We start from the raw sequence: 17,931 nt of genomic DNA, 5'->3' as shown, positions 1-17,931 counted from the left end.
TTGATCTTTGTCAATTGTTAGTGTTTTCAAAATTTTGTGTTGGATGAATACTTGTTTTTGAATTGGATTTGATTTTCTTTGACAAGAAAACAGAGCAAGCACACAAACACAATAATGTTGCCTCAAAAGGCATAAATAGGTGTGGGTCTAAATCAACCCAATCTTTGAACTCTTTTGACCCTTTACAAAATGTTTTTGAGTATGTTTTTCCAAAAATCCTGAAGTCGACTCAGTTTATCACTGGTCTTGACACAAAACAAAGACACTTCAAACACACTTTATCCCTAAGGTCAAATGGCCAGTTGCGATAATTTCAGCCCACATCTTGATATTTCTTCAACTTTGGTACTACATACCTTATGGATCCTGTCGCGGCAGGTAAGGATATGATATACTAAGTCTTGCGCGAGCATAACAAATAGATGATCCCTATGATGGGGGAGTCCCCACTTTTATCAAGCTACAAGTAGCCTTTCAAAAAGCTATGTTTCTAATCAAGGAAATATGTACGGTGAGTATCTTGGGAGAAAAACCATCTATGCTCTTGCACTAAACTTCTCACAAATATCCTCAATCAATAGAACGGGTGGGCTACTACATAAAGGTGTTTAGTAATTTTTGATGTCTTTGGACATAAGTTCATTTTGTAGTGACTCACTTAAGAGCCTTGTAACTTGTGGTGGGGCCCATTTGTCCTTTCGGCAAGTTACACTGTAGGAACAACTATACCCAAGGCTACAACTTTCGCTCACACCTGATTTTTATAGCGGCTTGAAGGATTTACCGCACGAGGTCGTTCCCAAAAGTGATGTGTCTCTTGGTAGGCCTCTCTTAAAAACATAAACTTTGAGTGTTACTAACACTTTTCTCTTGTACCTAGGACCACGAAAGCCAAGGGAGAGGATAGTGTGTGTTAGAAGTAGGACCACTCGACAAAATGATTTGCACAAGTGTGCCAATCACAAAAATCACTTGTTCTTTTTAACCTTTTTTTTTTTATCACAATGTGATCTAACTATTTGGAGATGTTTCTCCAACAATCATGGTGTTCTTTATAACTTCAAAGGAAAAATGTTGAGTAAACTAGGAAATTGAAATCCTCATCAACTGAATTTGAAACATGTATGCTTAAAGTAAATCACCTTGAAACATGGAAACCTTTGACAAGTTGATTGTTCTTTTTACTTGCACAAAAATTGAAGTGTTGATTGTGAATTGCCTTAAGTTTGATGCAAGAAATGAAGTTTGTTTGTTGACTTTAAGCACCAAAATAAGTGAATCCTAACTTGCAATGAAAGCAAATTTGTGGGATTTTGAGTTTGTTGTTCTTTTTAACTTGGACAAATGAAGTTTGTTTTAAGCCCAAATAAAAGTTGTGTTTCTTTTTAAGAACCCAAAATGAAGTGTGAGTTTAATCTTTAAGCCAAAAAGAAAATGAATTCATTTTATCCAACTTTGAAAAACAACAAAGTTTAAAGAAATAAATTCAAATGCTTTCTACTCTAAACTCCTTCACCCTGCACAAACAATCAAACTATTAAAAAGATGAAATGAAGTATAGGTGGGCTTCCACAAGCCTAAGTTATGATTTTCTATTACAAGGTATAAAATTTACAACTCTCTGTTACAATGGCGCCACTCTGTGTAAACACAGAAGTGTTATTTAACATGAAAGTGCTAAATAACTTACAGATGCACTAAACTAATTGTAGATGCACTAAACTAAGGATAATAGAACTAAACTTATTACAAATGTGCTTAAAGATTCTGTAGGACAAAAATAAATTATGTCAAACAGGGAATGCAAGCGTGCTAAACTAAGGACAAAGGTGCTACTCTATAAGCAAAAGTGCTAAACTACGGGCAATAGTGCTATTTCCCAAACAATAGTGCTATTCTAGTGAACAAAAGTACTAAAGAACAAACTTTCGTAAGTGCTAAAACGTGTTCAAAAGCGCCAAAGCGCAACCTGTGTGGGAATTAAAATCACAAAAATGTTAGTAGTTTTTAAAACTTTTGGTGTTGGATTCACGTCACATTCACCAAATGATACTGCAAAATGGAAGGATTAGTTAGGATAACCAAACACAAACAACAAACAAGAAACCAATTGTTAGTGTTAGAAATCACAAGCAAAACACTTTCCTAAGTAAGCATATCAAGAAAGACACTACAAAATAGATAGAAATCTTAATAAATCTAAGAAATGCTACTAAACACCTCCAAATGCTCTCTACCATGTTGGTAGCTTCTCCTTCCTTGTTCCTCTCCTCTCCAAGTTCCAAATAAGTGTAGCTCTCAGCAGATTTTTGCACTATGGATGCCTTATGGAAGTTCAAGATTGAATATGATTAATCTATGCTATGCTAGTGTAAACAAAAGCTAAAATGAGATGTTATTTAATTAGCTAGTGTTGATTTTAAGCCAAAAGAGGGAATGTAAATGATTTATGCTAAATTATCTCTATCTAAAAATGACTATAAGGTAAATGCATACAAGTTTTCAGGATCTGGATTATGAAGAAATGGGATTTATTTATAGGAAAAATGGAGCAATGGATGGTTGAGATTGAGTAATCTCAACAAGGGTCAGGATTGAATGGTTTAAGATCCATGTGAGGACTTTCAACCCAATCCCAAGATCACAAGTGTCAACATGATATGGGTTGAGAGGAGAGGGAAGAAGCATTAAATTCTTGACATGACCCGAGGGTTAACCTAGGAGGTAAGGTTAAGGTTGAGTTGAATGGATAAATTCATTATTCAAGGAATAATGCTTTTATCCAATGGATAAACTCTTGTGCAAGAGTTAGTGAGGATAACCATGGTCAAAGCAATAAATGATTGAGGAGACACATGGGTTACATGAGGGTTGAGTTAGGGGTCAAAGTCCCTAACCATGGGTGCAAGTGGATTTAACCATAAATGGTTATGTAAGAGTCATTAGTGGTTTAGCAGACTTTAGAGGTTAGCTTGTTAAACACATCAAGCCTTAAATGCTTTTCAAAGACTTTGGAGTCTTTAAGAAGTGACTCCAAGTTGCTTAGGAATGTGACAATAATTAGGGGATGAATTAGGCTAATTAGGAAGGGGTTAGAAGAATCTAGAAGGGGATTAGGATTGCAAGTGGGTTTGGTGGGTGAGGGAAAATAGGATTTTTATTAAAATCAAATTCATTTATTTTAACAAATAGGTGCAACTTGCATTTTTAGGAGAATGCAAGTGGGGGGGATTTAGTGATTTAAATAAATGTTTTATTTAATTTATTTAAAAGAGGAAAGGGGGTTAAATGAAATAAATAGGATTTATTCATTCAATTGATTGTGAATTTAGTTTAATGAATTAATTAAAATAAACTGAATAATTTATTTAATTAATAGGAGAATGTTTGAAGATGAAATTTAATTAACTAATGACTAGTGGATTTTTAATCAAATAAATATCAAATATTCATTTAATTAAACTGGACAGATTTATGTGACTACAGAGATAATTTCATGGTATTTGGAGAGCAACCCATTTTCAACATTCCTCAAATCCTCAAAAAGACCTTCCACTTGAATTTTATCTTGAACTTCTTTAATATTTATTTAGTTGGCCTAATGTGTGACACAAGTTTATGCTTTTACTCCTTAGACACTATTACGAGAAATGAGTAGAGTGACGTATTTGAAAGTATTCAATAAGAAATCAGGTTTTATTTTGAGTTTAAATTTAATCAAAACCATGAAAATTTTCTACTGTGGGCTATTGCGCCTAAGTATAGAAGGCATAAATATAGGATCATCCATTGGGATTATTTGGGTGGCATATTGTGAAAATATTTGGAGCAATCTCAACCTAGAAGGAGAATCCTTGGTAATAAATACTATTCAATTTCATGAAGCAATAATAAAGCTATAAGATGATTGTGATAAGTTACTTGACGGAAATGCCAAATTGAACAAGTAATAATGATGAAAAGATCAATACACAAATGATTTATTTCTAACTTTTAGATATGAGCTTAAGATAAATCATTCTTTTTTGGGAATACTTTCAGGCCTGTGGGTATGCCTATATTGAAAGTAGACCTCTGGATTATAGGTCGACTTCCTATATGATGAATCTCCTGCAAATAAATTTTTGGGTAAAAGGATAGAAGGAATACTAAAATTAAACCTATCCTATGAGGTGATACACCAAATGACTAACTAAAATCTGCTACCTATCAACCCACAATACTTCTCAACAAATCAACTCTCCTTATACACAACTCAGCTTATATTCAAATTAGACAAAAGTGTTTCATAAGAAGATTGTCTTTCAGGTTATTGAAGGAAAACTACATGGTTTCACAACCATAACAACTGAATATTTCAATACAACCTATGACCTGCCTAATTTTTGAATATTCCATATAAAGGTGCATAACTGAGATAAAATTTAAGGATTTCATACATCAAATCACAAAAATTGCATCAAAATCATTCGTAAAACATACAAGACATAGATTTGAGAAGGTAAAACATTTTTCTTTATTGCTAAATAAAGGTGTCTCTACTGTTAAAAAACTTAGAAAATTGAGCTACAATGCATTCTTCAGCTTGAAAGAGCTTTGCCAAAGCTACAATGCAAGCTAGAAAAAGGAAGAACTCTAAAATAAATGAAGAGAAGAGGGATATATAGAAGACAAGATTCTAAGAATAGAGAGCTAAAGATAGCTAAGCCCTGAACTAAAAATCTGCATGAGGAAAACCCTTGGGAGAATTTGCCCAAAATAGCATGCAAAGCACATGTAAAAATTTGCCAAAAATAGTCCTTGCTGCTAAAAATAGTCTCTTAACTAAAATTGCATTGAAGAGTAACCCAAACTGCTGTGATCTGCCAAAAATAGCCCAAAAATATCTCTCCCTCTGAAAATGCATGCATGATTGCACACTGCCCAATATAGCCAAAGATAAAAATACCTTCCCCATCAGATTTCTGTATGAAAAGGAAATCTTTTTTTCTTTTTACAATAATTTTATTTTAACACTTAATTAAAACAATTTGTTTTAATTAAGTGCTAGAATAAAAAAATTAATTTACATTTTACCCTTTAATAATTTTATTTTAGTATTTATTGAAATAATGTATATTTCAATAAATAGTAAACCAAAATATTAAATCTAATATAAAATATTAGCTTTTTATTTTTATCTTTTCTTTTTATGATTTAGAATAAATGAAAGGAAAAATAAAAATAAAGAGATTTATTAAAGTTCTTCCTCTTTATATTAGGGCTTCACATGCATGATTTTGTTTTTATGAAAAAACAAAAAGAAACAAATAAAGCCCATTCAAAGCAATGAGCTAGGGCATACAAGAAAAATCCTCGAACCCTAAAATATTTCATTCTTCCCTTCATCTTTGCATGAGCTCTGTTGTTTGAAGTGGTTCTTTGGCCTGAACTGAGACTGAAGGCGCACTGTGGTTATGATCATAACATGATATGTAGCTTATTTTACTTCTATTTCTGCCAATTATGTTTTTTGGAAGGAATAATCATGCATCCATTTAGGGGTTTAATGCCGGATTTTTTATCATGCATCCTTTGTCTTGGGTTGTAGCTTGAGATCACTGTGAACTTTCATAGCCTTTGGTATATAATATCTTTTAAAGGATTGTCTTATTACGGTCTACTCTAGGTATGACATGTTGTTGTTGCTCTGATAATGACTCTTGAGACCGCATTTATAAGGTAAATGCACTATTCTTGTTTATTGTATTCTTTATCTGATTGTTAACTCTTTTGGGCTTTCACATTACATGCATTCACCGTTATATTAGCCTTGACCTACTTCAAGTATAGTGAGTATTTTGAGAAACTTTACCTCAGTTGTATTCATAGTCTTTTGATGCCCTGTTCACAATTATGGTCTTTCATGATGACTATTTTCTCCATCGAGATGTATTTGAGACTGTTATTTAGTGTGTTTCTGATGACCAGTGATTTGTCCTTATTCCTGTAGTAATCCAGAAATACTTTACTCTTTCTTCACTGATCTTTGCTTTTTTGCATTCTCAGATTTTAGATCTTCTTTTGTATGCCTTTGGCCTTAAGAATTCTCTTAGGGTTTATGACCTTTGATGCGCTCTTTATAAAAATAAAACTATATTTTATTGGTATCTCTATCATTGATACCCCTATATGCATGTGAGGGCTTCCTTTAGTGCGGTTTGATGCTAGTATAGGTCCTTTTCTATGATAAAATACATTAATGACATTGTAGCTAGGTATTAACTTCTTATTCTTTGGCTCTTAATTCAAAGATGCTATAAACCCATATGATTTTGATGCATTGGGTTTTCTCCTCATGTTCATGGGTCTGCAACTTTTACTGTGTTCTTTTTGCACAATGACTGTATTCTTACTCTACATTGGACTGTTACTTCAAACATTAAAATGATTGTCTCTGTCCTCTTCATGTCTTGATTGATCACTCTTTTTGGCAACTTTCACTGTGTATTTGGAGTGTCACTACATATCTAGGATGACACTTGCTATTAATGAAAGATGCAATAACTAAGAGTACTACCATTTGGCCTTAGTGACTATATTTTCTCTAAAAACCCTGACAATTGAAGGCTCACTGGCATTTTGACATTCAATTAATGAATGTAATAATTAATCACCTTTGTACTGATGTTTATCACTAATTTCTCTTCACTATTTTAGTATCATGATGAAATATGACTAATTACAATCATCAATGTACTTTTATTGAGCATTGTTCATGAGGGCTTTAAGGTTGTTCACAATCTTTGATGGGTTTTGATTGTTGAAACATTTATGAACTGTTTGACATCTTATACCAACTATGAGAGCTCATTGTTCTTCCTTATGCTCTAGTAATTCTGATTATTGTCAAAGGTTTGTATAATGACTATCTAAACTAAGATTTGGACCTTCATTTTGCAAGGACTGTTTTTGTTGTGGCAGACTTTTAATGTGGGTTTTCTCATTAAGCTTGATCTGTAACTATCTTTCATAAGAACATTTGATGTATGAGAGGCCTCATATATTCACTTGTAGTGCAAAAAATATTGAGACTTTTGTTTCTCTTTGTGACCACTGTGTCTTTTGATAGTGATATACTTTAAAATCTGCTCTCATAGTTTGTATTATGTGTTCTAGCAAGGATACACTATTATAGGCTCTGTCATTTACTGTAATATATGAATTCTCCATATATTCTCTGCCTGGTGATGAATTTCATGATATTGCTCACTATATTTGTGCCATGTGGATGACTTTGAGGTCTACAACTACCATAAGCATTGATCTCTATTAAAATCAAGACTCTCCATGATGGCTTTCAAGGACTGTCAATTTATTTGGAAGAAGACTCTAGGCTAACTTCTTTCCATTTGCTGATTATTAAACAATAAAGAAGTAATAGTCTTGTGCCTCTACTCCCTCCAATAATATGGGGTTTCTCTCATGCCTGTTCATGCTTAATATCATTGTGCTAGTCTACTTTAAGCCCTACACTAAGATGCCATTAAAAATTGGGTTGTTATAGGTGGATTGTTCTTCTTTGTGAATGCACTATTATAGCTTGGAACTTTATCACTGTCTTCTGATCATGACTATGAATGCACTCACGTATGCCTTTAATTGGTGTTTGTATCCTTTGGTTGTAGTTTCCTAGTTTGTTTCATAGTCTTCTTAGTGGTTGTCATTAGGGTGACAGGCTTTTGTCTTTGTCTTAATACATTCATGCTCATTGAAGTCAAGGAGACTATTTAGATCATGATATGCTGCTCTTAACTTTTGGAAATAATATCATGAATGCACTATACTCATTTGGTTTTGTCTCTTGAATCTACATGGAACTTGCATTTTGCTAGATTCACCGTGTATTGTGCTCATACCTTGTAAGTGTTGTCACAAACTTTAAATCTGTACTCTTTTCTAAAACTGTTTGTTTACTGTCATAAAGTATCTTTGCTCTATCATAAGATCATATAACGAATTTTTTAAAGCTCATATGGTATCTTTAATATGTCTTGCATGGAGGCTCTTGCAGTGATTGATCTCCATCCTTATGTTGACTGCTCATTGTAAGATGACAATCCTCTAGGACTATTGTATAGGATGAGATCTCCTTTTGAGTTTAATTCCTTCAATGATGGCTTCTTCACTCCATGGTTATGATATTCACCATATGTAGACTATATATCTACCTTATGACTATGAAGTGTGCCTTCTGTAACATGATTATGATAGTTCATATATATCCCTTTGTGTAGCTTTATTGATGTAGTTGTTATGGCTGATTTTTAGGAAATCTCCTTAATGCCTCCTAAAAATAATAGGGCTTTTGTCCCTTGTCGAATGCTTAGACTATCATAAAATAAGGATTCTCTTTGTATCCTTTGGACATATCACTATAATGTATTTTTTTGTTCTCATTAATCAAAAATATCGATCATCTATATTCTTGAAAGTATTTGAAGACTGTACTTTCTAAAGTTGCACTGAGCTTGTGTTTGTAAGCATGGTACAAAATCCATATGGCTCATAACCAAGTATTGATATCTTTGTCCTTGTAAACTGTTATAAATTTTGAGACTGTATCACTTGCTTTTACTTTCACACTTATGTGATGACTCTAGTCACTAGTTGAAAATTGAATGCAACCTCATTCATTGTTGTATGTACTGTCATTGGATGGCAGTTTATACTGTCATTGAGTGACAATATATGGGACCATGGATGTTGTTGTACTCCATGTTTAACAACTAATTAGTGTCACCCTATGAGTGATGACTTGTATGTTGAGCTCAACCCTTGTGGGAGACCAATTTTCCCCACATACTTGATATTCATGAAATGGAAACTTGTCCTATACCTACATAGTGAACAAACAAGTTAGAAAAATAAGAAGCGCATGAAGCCTCTGATGATTTTTCACTTTGATCTCTTTGATTCTCTTGCTTGATCTGATCTGATTTTCTCCATTTTGTAGTCTAATGTATATGTGTATGAGCAGATTTATAGAGGAATAAAGTTCCCGATCTCTAACACATCTACACTTCACCCTTGTAGGTACTCTAGGAGCATTAGGAGAATGAAGAAATAAAGATGTAGCTTCAACAAACTAGTGGTTCATCACTCAAAAGGAATGACGAATCTTTCTCTCTCTCTCTCTCTCTATCTTTCTATTTATACATTTGTATACCATTATACTTTTTGCACTTTATCAGTCATGCGCACGTCTTGTGTGGGTCCTTAAACATTTATGTAAATGAAAGAACTTCTCTCATATGCAGTTTTAAGATGTTCATTGTTTGAAATACATTACATTTGAAAAAAATTTCTTCATTTGTATACTCAAATTTGATAAATGATGAAGTATGATAAAAAAAATTGTGTACCTTTTTTAACTCCAATGTGTAAGGCTTGCAATAAGCCACCAAATTTAGTTGTAGAAAAAATTTGGTAACATTTTTGGTGACCTCTCAGGAGTGTTGATTTGTTGAGAAGTATTGTGAGTTAATAGGTTGCAGATTTTGGTTAGTCATTTGGTGTATCAACTCGTAGGATAGGTTTAATTTTAGTATTCCTTCTATCCTTTTACCCAGAAAGTTATTTGCAAGAGATTCATCATACAAGAATCTAACCTATAATCTAAAGGTCCACTTTCAATATAGGCATACCCACAGGCTTGTTGAGTTTCATACTTAGCATATTAGGAACAATCCTTCATGACAACAAGGGCACCTCAAGATAAAAAAGGTTTACATAAAGACTTTATTATATTAAAGGTTCAACTATAAAATGCAATGGATACTAAGAAAATCGTAGGATAAAATACAAGGACATTGAAGATCTAATCGAGGGTGAAAAGTCTAATATAAATGGTTTATGGTTTATGGGTGTGTTATGTGAATATTTAGAAAGATATAGATACACAATTTTGACCCTAAGATAAATATAAAATGGTTTCCCAGGATACTTCCTATGAAAACTATATATACTAATGCTAAATAAATGTTAGGTAGCTCAAATAAGATTACAATAATAATGTTACCTATTTTTTCACCTTTTTGTCAAAAATAACCATATACAAAGTCCTAGGTTGTATTAAAGAGGGATTTTGAGGAGTTTTAAAATATTAAAAGAAAAAGAAGAGATTATATCAAATACCTTAAATTTTTTTATAAAGTATAAATCTCTTCATTATGTCTAAAAGATTCAAAGTCTCACAAAATTAAAGTTTTTATGTTGGAAGAATTGAGGGATTGTATTTTCCATCGCTTAATCGCTTGAGGGAGATCTTATTTGAATAACTGGGTCCTATGGATATGGAAAGAGAACATTATTTGAATGAAGATATGAAGATAGCTCTTGAATATCTGGAGTGTGTGGAATTTGTGATGCAGGAGCATCCCTCGTTCATAGCAATCATGCATCAACCAAAAACATTTTGTTTTTCAGTTTGTTTCCTATTTTGCAGTTTCAACATTTATTTCTGTGTTTCTTTGCATTTTCTCACTAGATCTTGTGGAGCTAGATTTTGTTCATGGACATGGTCATCTACCTTATCCTAAGTCCATAGGATGTTTGGATCTTTTTTTGGCAAGTTATCGCTTCTGGAATCTGAGACAGTTTTTTGGCTTGGAACACTAGAACTGCTTAGACCTTATTTTCTTTTGGTGAATCATGTGGATCCTTTCCATAGCTTTCAAAGCTTCAATTAGTTGTTTCCAATGTTCCTTGGCTTGTGTCTAACCTTCCCTTAGGTCTGCACTTTATTCTATGAATTTTTTGGAGGGATCTCTTTAGTGGAGGCCGACCTGGTTGTTTTACATGTTACATCTTGTTTATCGGCTATTATTTCATCTTGGGTCAATGCGTATCATTCTTGATCACATAAATCAATGTAATTGAGCATTTAGAGAGGATGATTAGATCATAGAAGATAAATCTAGAGGTTAGAAGGTCCAGAGTTAGCTTGCATTCTTTCTTGAGCCTAGATATTATATTTGAGCATGTATGTAATTAGGCTTGTGTGCTGAATCTTGTGAGTCCGCATGTTGCCGATAGATTGTAATCGATTTTCATGATATAATAAAACCTATTATGCATTTCCTCCATCACATTGTTTTTCTTTTGTTGTGTTAACTCTTGTTGCACGGTCCAAACTATTCTCTTTGAGGACCTTCGTACAATGACTGCGCCAAGTGGTATCAGAGTGAGTTTTCATTTCGAAGATTGCGGAGTCCTGTAATATTTTTGTTGTGGGGTGGAAGATTGAGGATCCTGCCTGTAGCAGCAAAGGACTAGTGTAAAGATGGCATGAAGAGGAAATGTTAGAGGTAGTGAAGCACATGGAAATGCAGACCCTATTGTGATGGAAATGTTGAGAGAAATTGCAACCCCTATTGGAAGCTGTTGAAACAGCCCAAAGAAGAGGTAGACATGTTGAAGATGTGAGTGATGATGAAGAAGAAGTAGCTAGAGAGCAAGGAGAAAATCCATTGGCAAATGATCTGAATGAAGAGAGGCTTATAAGAGCATTGTCAAGAATGAGTACCAGACTAAATTTTACCCCATCAAATTATGATAGCAAGTTGGACTCAAATGAATTGCTAGATTGGATCATAGAGATGGAAAAGTATTTTGATTTTGAAGGCATCACGGAGGATAAGAAGGTAAGATATGTGTGAACTAAGTTGAAAGGACATGCATCTCTTTGGTGGGAACATTTTCAGGTAGATAGACAAAGAAGAGGTAAAGAGAAGTTCAAATCTCGGGAGTGATGGTCAACAAGTTCAAATCAAAGTTTATGCCTATCGATTATCAAGTGAATCTATTATGGAAGTTGCAGAACCTGAAGCAGAAGGAATTTAGTGTGAAGGAGTATACTGAAGCATTCTACAAGTTGAATATCAGATCCAGACATATTGATGATTAGATTGAATAAGTTTCTAGGTATTTACATGGGTTGTGGATGTCAATACAAGATGAACTCAATCTAATAAAGTTTCAGAGCATTAAGGAAGCTTATCAGTATGCCTTGAAAGTAGAAGAGAAGTTGAAAAAAGATATGAGTAGAAGAAAAGAGGTAGAGGTGGAAGATTTCAAGGAGGAAGAAGTCTTACCAGAGGAAGAGGGTCCTGTACACATCAGAATAAAGACAAGGAAGCTAGTAGAGATGGTAGTTCATTCTGAAAGGATGATATAAATTTTTATTGGAGAAGAGAACCTGATGGTTACCGGAATGAGGGGTATGGAAAAGAAGATAAGAGACAGGGTAAGAGAGTGTTTAGAGGAACCTTCTTTAAGTGCGGAGGAGAAGGACATCATGCTTTTGAATGTAAGAAGACTGAGAACACTAGAAGGACAACATTGGTAGAAGTAGACCCTACTAGATCAGCTAATAAACTAGAAGATGGAGAATTTTTGGTAATCAGGAGAGATTTGTGGCATACCAGTGATGATGAGGAGCCCTTGTAGAGGACGAATTTTTTCAAGACTAGATGTAAGGTATCTAGTAAGTGTTGTAAAGTCATTATTGATAGTGGTAGTTCAGATAATCATATTTCAGAAGAGATGGTGAATAAGATGAAGTTGGAAAGATTGAAGAACCCCAAGCCTTATTAGATAGTGTGGATTTAGGATGATCATAAGATACTAGCAAGTGAACAATGTTTGGTCAAATTGAAAATTGGATCTTATCATGATGAAGTTTTATGTGATGTTATGCCTATGGATATTTGTCATATTTTGTTCGGTAGACCTTGGCAGATTGATAGACAGGCAATACATGATGGGAGGGAGAACATATAGACTATTGTTGCAAATGGGATGAAGCAGACCTTGTTACCCTTGGAGGAGCCTTTGAAGAGTGAAGTTTGTACAAGTGCTAGAATCTGTTTGGTTGATGGAAGGAAATTCCTAGATGGGATGAGACATGAGAATGTATGTTTTTCTATAGTTCCTAAGAAGACTGAAGATCCAAAGCATGAAGGAGTTTTTGATAGAATACGGAGATATCATTTCTAATAATGTACTTGATGGATTACCCCCTGTGAGAAGTATTAGTCATTGCATGGACCTGATTCCTGGAGCTAGTTTGCCTAATAAAGCAGCACATTGGATGACACTAGCATAGAATGAGGAGTTGAATAGACAAATGCAGGATTTGTTGAGAAAAGGTTTGATTAGAGGAAGTTTGAGTCCTTGTGCAATACCAATAGTGTTAGAACCTAAGAAGAATGGATAATGGAGGATGTGTACTGACTCTAGAGCAATAAAAAAGATCACAGTGAAGTATAAATTTCCTTTGCCTAGTATTGGTGACATAATGGATTGTTTGAGTGGGGATAGATAGTACACAAAGATAGACTTGAAGAGTGGATACCATCAGATCAGAATTAGAGAAGGAGATGAGTGGAAGACAACATTCAAGACAAATGAAGGAATATATGAGTGGTTGGTGATGCCTTTTGGATTGACTAATACACCAAGTACTTTCATGAGGTTGATGAATGAGGTATTGAAGAAATTCTTGGGCAAGTTTGTTATTGTGTATTTGGATGACATTTTGATATTCTGTAAGAGCAAGGAAGAAAATATGTTGCGTTTGAGACAAGTTTTGCAGAGGTTGAGAGAAGAGAAGTTGTTGATAAGCATTAAGAAGTGCACTTTTCATGAAGGAAGAGTTAGTCTATTTTGGATTTGTGATACCTGCAGATGGATTGAAGATGGATCCTAAGAAGGTAAGAGAAAGTGTTGAATGCCCTACACCAGAAATAATTGGAGAGGTGAGATCATTTCATGGATTGGCTAGTTTCTATAGAAAGTTTATCAGAAATTTCATTTCAGTTTGTAGCCCTATGACATAAGCGATGAGAGGAGATAGGAACGATTTCAAGTGGACAACTAGAGCTAATAGAAGTTTTTAATTGATGAAGAAAAAGGTGACATAGTATCCTATGTTAGCTTTATCAGATTTTAGCAAAGTATTTCAAGTGGATTGTGATGCAAGTGGGAGTGTAATTGGAGCAATATTCAGTCAGGAGGGAAGAGCAATAGCATTTTTTAGTGAGAAGTTGAATGATGCAAGAAGGAGATATTCTGTGTATGATTGGGAGTTTTATGCCATAATTCAAGCATTGAAGAAGTGGAGATGGTATTTGTTACTTAAGGAGTTTGTGTTGTATACCTATCATTAAACATTGTAATATTTTAACAGTCATAGTAAGTTGAATCCGAGACATATGAGATGGGTGGATTTCTTGTAGAGTTATACCTTTGTGTTGAAGCATAGAAGTGGGAAGTCAAATAAAGTTGTGGATGCATTAAGTAGAAGGATGAATCTGTTGACAGAGATGAGAGTGGAGGTATTAGGTTTTGAGGAATTGAAGAACTTGTATGAGGATGACCTGGATTTTATAGAACCTTGGAAAGCTTGTAGGGAACTAGTTATGGTGGATAGGAAAAAGTGGTTGGATTATTTCATTCAAGATGAGATGTTGTTGAGAGGATTTTAGTTGTGTATACCTAGGAGTTCTATGAGAGAAAGTCTGATAAAGGAGAAGCATAGTGGAGGATTAGTCAGACACTTTGGTGTTGATAAGATAGTAGCCTTGGTAAGTGAGAAGTACTTTTACCCTCAGATTCATAAGGATGATGAGAAATTTGTTTAGAGTTGTACAGTTTATCAGCTTGCAAAAGGTAGTAGTTAGAATGTTGGATTGTATAAGACTTTGATAGTTCCAGAGAGACCTTGGGAGGACATAAGCATGGATTTCATACTTGGATTGCCTGAGACATGAAGAGGAAATGACTGTATATTTGTGGTGGTAGATATATTCTTGAAGATGAAACATTTTGTACCCTGTAAGAAGACAATAGATGCAGTGCATGTTACTAACCTATTTTTCAAGGAAGTGGTGAGATTACATGGATTACCTAAGAGCATAGTTTCAGACAGAGACACTAGGTTTGTTGGATATTTTTGGAGAACACTTTGGAGGATGGAGACATATTTGAATTTTAGTTCTACTTTCACCCACAATTTGATGGACGGACAAAAGTAGTGAATAGGAGTTTGGGAAACTTGTTGAGATGCTTAGTTGGAGAGAAAATCGGAAGTTGGGATCTGATCCTTGCACAAGCAGAGTTTGCCTACAATAATTCAATAAATAGGAGTACCAGAAGAACACCTTTTGAGATTGTTACCAGAGAACACCCTAGAGGAATATTAGAGTTGAGGTATATTAGTAATGAAGATAAGAGGAGTGTAGAAGTGGAAGCATTTGCAGTACATATGAAGACTGTGCATACTCTATATAAACAACATTTGGAGGACATGAATGGAAAGTATGAGGAAAAAGCATATGAGAAGAGGATACATAAGGAATTTGAAGTTGGAGATGAAGTGATGGTGTATCTAAGAAAAGAGAAATTTCCAATTGGAACCTATAACAAGTTGCAGATGAGAAACTTTGGACCTTGTAAGATCTTGAAGAAATTCAGTTCCAGAAATGCATATGAAGTGGAGTTACCACATAGTTTGGTTATTTCACCCATATTCAACATTGCATATCTACATAATTACCATGAGGTAGAATGTAGTGAGGATAGTGGATCAGACTTGGAGAATTAGATACCTCAGAGGGAACCAAATCAGATTGAAGACATTTTAGATTGTAGGATTGGGCGTAGCACCCAGAGCAACCAATATAGAGAGTATCTTATGAAGTGGAAGGGCTAACCGGTTCAAGATTCATTATGGATTTCTCAAGAAGAGGTAGACCATCTTGGTTTTCCTCTGACCCCAACAAAGTGAGGGACTCATTTTTTCAACAACCTCAGATGTTTGATGCAGAAGCATTCCTAGTTCATGGAAATCTTGCATCAACCAAAAAAAATTTCTTTTCAATTTGTTTCTTGTTTTGTAGTTTCAACATCTGGATCTTGTGGAGCTATATTTTGTTTGTGGACATGTTCATCTACCTTATCCTAAGTCCACAGGATGTTTGGATCTTTTTCCGACAAGTTATCGCTTCCGAAATCTGAGACAATTTTCTGGCTTGGAACACTGGAACCACTTGGACCTTATTTGCTTTTGGCGAATTCTTTAGATCCTTTCCATAGCTTGTGGAGCTTCAATTAATTTTTTCCAATGTTCCTTGTCTTATGGCCAACCTTTCCTTAGGTCCGTACTTCATTCTATGAATTTTCTAGAGGGATCTCTTTGGTGGAGGCTGACCTAGTTGTTTTACACATTACATCTTGTTCATCGACTATTATTTCATCTTGGGCTAATGTAGATCATTCTTTATCATATAAATCAATGTAATTGAGAATTTAGAGAGGACGATTAAAACATAGAAGATAAATTTGGAGGTTAGGAGGTCTGGAGTTGGATCACATTCTTGCTTGAGCCCGAATATTGTATTTGAGCATGTATATAATTAGGCCTATGTGCTTAATCTTGTGAGTCTGCATGTTGCCGATAGGTTGTAATTGATTTTCATGATATAATAGTCTATTTTTCATTGGCCTCCATAGCATTGTGTTTCTTCTGTTGTGTTAACTCTTGTTACACAGTCTGGACTATTCTCTTTGAGGACCCTCCTCTTGTGACTACACTGATTTGAGAATGAATAATTGAAAGAGAATGTCAAGGTTGTGAATGAATGTGTCAAGAAACTGTAAGATCAGATCCATAAGTTCAAAGAAAGGTATCAATAAGTTAATAAAGAATTAAAACAAGCAAATGAGATTATTGTGAGTCTAAAGCTAAAGATCAAAGAGAGTAAGAAAGTGGAAGAAATTTTGAAGGATACAAATAATCAAAAGATAAAAGAATGTGGAAAGGTGGAAAAAGAAATCATAAAGATGAAGTTAGAAGAAAAAGTCATTGAAAGCAGTGCATTATTGGATAAATTTTTGGCTATGTAAAAATCTCATAAAGACAAAGAAGGATTAGATTTTCAATCCGATGAATGCTCAAATTGAATGTCAAAGGAAAATGCAAAGAAGAGAAGGTGGAAGCTAAAAAGAAATCTAAAGATGCAAACAAGGTCTGCAATCAAGTTCCTACTACAAATAAACCTCTAGTTCATCAACCAAATACTCAAAGGTAATCATTCAATGATTATTATTTTCATTACAAAAGTTATGGATATAAGGCTATAGAATGCAAGCATAAATTAAATTAGAATACTCAATTATTTAATTGTAAGAGTTTTAGACACAAGGCTAATAATTGTGGTAATCAAGGTATGAACAAAAGCTATAGATTGTGTGTGAATGGAGTGAATGGATCATTTATGAACATTATGAATAAGATATTTTATGGTTATTGTCAATATGCTATGGTATTGATCATAAAGCTAGTCAGTCCACATCATGAACAAATTCAGCGAATTCGGGATAGGGGAATATCAAGTATCACAATTGCAACAAGTTTTGACATTTTGCTAATACGTGCAGGAATGCGATTCCTCCAAGAAAATAAGATGAATCTAAGAAGAATACTATTATGGTATGATGAAATAAGGAAGAGAATGTGTTTATTGTACCTGAGTCTAGTATAGGTGCATTATCCTCCTAAAATTGATCTGGTAGCTTTGGCTTATAGGGAGTTGGTGGGTGAGGTTGTTGATGTCACAACTCACACCATTTAATTTTCTTCAATATCCAACCAGGTGTTCCTTAGAGATATCTGTGATAAGGGCGTGCTCAATATTGGGGGTTCTTGCAATGTAAAACAATGACTTTCATTCAGTCATGCTCCTTGGGAGCTCTTAGGATCTCTTCTCGATGGCTGAATTTGGAGGTTAAATATATTCTATAAATAAAATTTAAAGAGGCTAAAATTATCCTAAGGAATATTCTATCATTTGTATCAAGAGTTAAACAAGACACGATCAAGACTCATTC

Source organism: Cryptomeria japonica, chromosome 5 (genome assembly GCF_030272615.1).
Source record: "Cryptomeria japonica chromosome 5, Sugi_1.0, whole genome shotgun sequence".
Classification (NCBI taxonomy): Eukaryota; Viridiplantae; Streptophyta; class Pinopsida; order Cupressales; family Cupressaceae; genus Cryptomeria; species Cryptomeria japonica.
Note: the sequence above shows the minus strand (reverse complement) of the source record.